The following is a 4847-nucleotide window of genomic DNA, read 5'->3' as shown; positions in this document are numbered from 1 at the left end:
AAGATTTATTATATAATGGTCCCTAGCCTGTTGCAAATAAGGTGTTTTTCTTTTGGTTTTCAGTAGGTGGAATCTAAGCCTCTTGGATCTCTGCTTTATATAAAGTCTTAATGTTGTCTTTTTTTTCTTTATAGATATTTAACCACGCTCGCCATCCTCATTCTCAGTTCCTGTCAGTGTTAGCGACAGTTTGGGTAGTGTTTGCTCAGATTCCCTTGGGGCCCCGCAGCATTCCATCTGGGAGGGTATGGTTGGAGAGGCCCTCTGAGTTGGGGGTTGGAGGATGCGGCCCAGCCTCAGTTTTGCAACTGGGGCTGGTAAAAATCAACTGTTGTTTCTCTGCTGTCCCCGCTTTTCTGCCATTCCTGTTTCTGTGCCTTCTGCCCTGATGAGTGGGCAATGCCACAGGCCTTGTGGAGCTCATAGCACTCCCAGGCAGGGCTGTTCAGGGAACTCGCCGCTTCTTTTCCTCTCCCCCTCCTCCTACAGGGAGCTCTCGCTGTGAGAGGCAGCTGCTTTATTTCTTCAAGTTCACCACCTGATACCCGGGGTTCTGACCTATGGTGGCTCTTATATGCAGATCCCATGCTCAGACGTGCTAGTGTGCAGTTTGGGTGTTTTTTGTTGAGTTTTAGATGTTCAGCTTATTGTTGTTTCAAGGGGAGACATCTGGGGACATCTCTCACTCCATCATGTTTAATCCAATCCTACAACTTTATAATATAACATTTGTATGTGTCTGTAATTAAAGTGAGTATCCCGTAGATAACACATAGTTTGGTCTTACTTTTTTCTCCAGTTTCGACAATCCCAGACTTTACATTTGTGTCTTAGTCCACTGACAGTGTAAGTATTAATATGGTCAAGTTTAAGTCTACTATCTTCCTATATGTTTTATTTGTCTCATTTGATAATTGTTCTTTTTGTCTTTTTCTGCTTGCTTTTGGATTAAATGAGTATTTAATGAGTATACCATTTTATGTCTTTTCATTTGTAATCTATATCTTATGTGTGTTTTATTGGTTGCTTTAGGCAGCTTATAGTATACAGCTTTGATTTATTGCTGTCTGCCATGAATTAATATTGTGCCACTTCATGTGTAATGTAAGAGCTTTACAACATTAGATTTTTATTTTCTACCTTCCTGTCTTTTGTGTTGTTATTGCCATAGGTTTGACTTCTACATGTATCATAAACCCTATAGTAGTTTGCTTTTGTGTCAGTTATCTTTTAAAGAAATTAAAGATGAAAACCGCCTTTTATATTTATCCACATCTATATTATTGCCAGTGCTTTTCACTTCTTTATGTGCATCTGAGTTTCTACCTGGTATCCTTTCATTCTACCTGAAGTACTTCCTTTAACATTTCTGGCAGTACTCATGTGCTGACCTTGACTTCTTTCAGATTTTGTTCATCTGAAGATGTCTTTATTTTACCTTCAATTTCTTTGAAGGATGTATTTTTGTTGGATATAGAACTCTAGGTTGATTTTTTCTCCCCAGCACTTTCAAGACGTTTTATTTTCTTTTGGCTTTTCTCTCCTGTATTAACTGTGTCCTTTATTTCTGTTTGCCTTTAAGGTTTTCTCTTTATAATTGTTTTTTAGCAATTCGTGTATGATGTGCCTTGGTGAGTTTTTTGTTGTGTTCATTTTCTTGGATTCGTTGAGCTTCTTGAAGACAGAAGTTTATATTTTTCATCCAGTATGGAAAAAATTGGCCATTATATAAAAAAAAATTTTTTTTGCCTCCTCCTTTGTGGAATCCACTTATATGTATTTTAGATTGCCTGACATTATCATACACTGAATCTCTGTTCAGTTTTCAACCTTTTTTTCTCCACTCTGCTGGATGAAACTCAAATGTCATCCAGCCATGTGTAAGCTGTGATTATTATTTAGTTTTGAATTCATTGTATTTGTTCTTTCCCTGGTAGTTCTTTGGTTTGTGTAGAGTGTCACCTTGCACAGGCAAAGCTTAGTATTCAGCCAAAGATTCAAGAGAACCTGTATTCAGATTTTTGGATGTGTGTTTTGTTTTGTTTTGTTTTGTTTTGTTTTGTTTTGTTTTGTTTTGTTTTGTTTTGCCATAGCTCTTTTCTTTCTGGTATTCTGTTAAACGAATTTCAGCCATCTTGGCCTTTCTGAACTCTTCTTTCTGTCTGTTAATCTTAGTGAGACCTCTGTACTCTGCTTGGGATTCTGCTCCCTGAACCATGCTCTGGAAGTAACTTCAGTTAGAAAGCTGGGATTATTGTAATTTCTCTTCTTTTTTCTTTTATCTCAGGGATCACAGGCATATGCTGCCTGCTGTCTAATGCACCGAAACAGGTATTTCCTATAATTTTTCCAGTTTCCTAGTTGTTCATGGCAAGTGGGCTATTCCCATATTAGTTATTATTTCATGGCTATAAGCAGTAGTCACTATACATTTTTCTTGCTATTGTATATTTTAAAAAAGCTTTCTAATTTTGGTTGCTAGCATATAGGAACAAAATTAATTTATAAATATTAATCTTGTATACAACGACCTGCTGAAATATTTTATTATTTTTAGTAAACTGCAAACTCTCTTGGATTTTCTATGAAGATAACCATAGTGTTCATGACTGAGGACAGTTACGTTTTTCCTTTCCAAGAGTTATTTATTTTATTTATTTTTCCTATCTTAATGCATTGATTAATATACCTTTATCACTATATATTAAATGTTTTAGTAGCTACTCTTGTTTTTTTTTTTCTCTCTGAATCTAAATAATTCCTTCACTGTTACACCTTTTAAGTATATTGTTTGTGTGTTTTTGGTTGATTCCTTTTATCAGGTTAAAGTTCTTGTCTATATCTAGTCAGTTAAGAATATTTTTTTAAAATTATATATGTGTATTGAATTATGTCAAATGCATTTTCTGCATCTACTGAGATGATCACATTTTTTTTCTCTTTTTGTCCAATATGTTGAATTATATTTTTCTAATGTGAAATTCCTGGTATTTCTGGACTTAGCACAAATTTTTAAATACTCAGCTGGTTTGGATTTGATAATTATATTTGGGATTTAGAATCTAGATCATAAATAAAATTGCCATATAAAATTTTCCCTTCTGATGCTGACCTTTCTGGTTTAGTATAAGGAATATACTAGCATTATAAAATGAGTTGGGTGGGTGGCTTCTCTATCTGTTTTCTGGCATAAATTGTATGAAATAATATGAGATACCTGTTATTTAAATGTTTGGAAGCATCTAGTCATGAAAGCATCAGGGCTATTTTATTTAGGTTTGTTTAGGTTGTTTTTCTGTGAATAAAATTTTAATCACTGAATTAATTAATTTACATTTTCAGGATTTATTCAAATTTTATTTGTATTTAAAGTACGTTTGGGTAAAAAAGATTCTGTTTTGTCTCTTTTAAAATTTATGGGTACAGAGTTAATCATACTGCTTTCTTCCATCTCTTTTATTCATAGGTACACACTTTTCATTCCAAAATGTGTTTTCTCCCTTATTTCATGATCAATCTGGTAAAATGGTATTTTATTTTATTTTATTTTTTTAAGAAACAGATTTTTTAATCTGTTCTATTATATTCTTATTTTTATTGCATCATTTTCTGGTCTTTATTATTTCCTTGCTTTACTTTTCTTTAGTTTTATTACTGTTTTAACAATTTTTTTATTGACTGCTTAGCTCATTTCTTTCCTTTTCTAATAAGTGTTTAAGGGTATAAATTCTTTGGTACTGCTTTAGTTACATATTACAGGTTGTTATATGCAGTATTCTTATAATACTTCAGTTCTGAATATTTTCTGATTTCCAGAGCTATTTTGAAGATTTTGTTGTTGTTGCTATTGTTTTAAGTATCCAAGTCTAAAGGGTTTTATATTATCCTTTTGTTCTTGACTTCTAATTCATTCGCATTAGGGCCAGAATATATGGCCTATGTGATACTAGTCTTTGGTATTTGTTGATCTCTTGTATTGCACAGAATGGCCTAGCTGTCTTTCTGTCCTGAAATTTCACTCTGATATTTCTAGATGTGGTTTTATTTGAATTTAATCAGATTGGATCACATTTTCCGTTATGGAAAAATTTCAGTTATTAGCTCTATACTGCTTGTCTTTCATTGTTGCTATTCATTTTATCTAGAATTCCTGTCAGATATATATTAGGTCTTCCCATTCTATCTTTCATGTTTCATAACCTTTTATTTCATATTTTCCATTTCATTATCTCTGTAAAGGTAATATGGTAAATTTACTCATACCTGTATTCCATTTACTAATTTTCATATCTAGTGTGTCTTAATACATTGTTTATTCCCTCTTTTTGGAATTAATTTCATTGACTATGTCTTTTTTTACAGAATTTCTCTTTTGTTCTATGTCTACCTGGTCTTTCCTCATATCTTAAGTTTCATCTACTTTGTCTTTATTATTTCTAAAAACAGTTAATTTATTATGGTGCTCAGATATTTGAATTATTTGAAGTTCTTAGAGATCTCATACTGCTGGGTGTGTGGGGTGCAGTTGGGTGTGGGTGTCTGTGTCCTAATTTTGGCATATGGTGGATTGTTTTCTTATATACTTTCTACTTTTGAATGGTGAACTCATCTTCACTGGTGCCTTATCTGTGAAAATTCTGTGGAACCTGGAACCCTAAGGTTGATTCAATCTAGTAGTATCCTTTTTTTCCTACCTAGAGAACATGGTGAGGCAGAAAAATTTCTTTATTTTCTTCCTTTGTTGACGGGACAATTTTTGAATGAAATTATAGCCCCTGAAGTCTTGGCTATACCTAGGGAAGAGAAAATGGGCTTTAGTTTCAATTCCTTGCTTAGATTCTCCTTTA

Source organism: Pteropus alecto, unplaced genomic scaffold (genome assembly GCF_000325575.1).
Source record: "Pteropus alecto unplaced genomic scaffold, ASM32557v1 scaffold749, whole genome shotgun sequence".
NCBI classification, from domain to species: domain Eukaryota; kingdom Metazoa; phylum Chordata; class Mammalia; order Chiroptera; family Pteropodidae; genus Pteropus; species Pteropus alecto.
Note: the sequence above shows the minus strand (reverse complement) of the source record.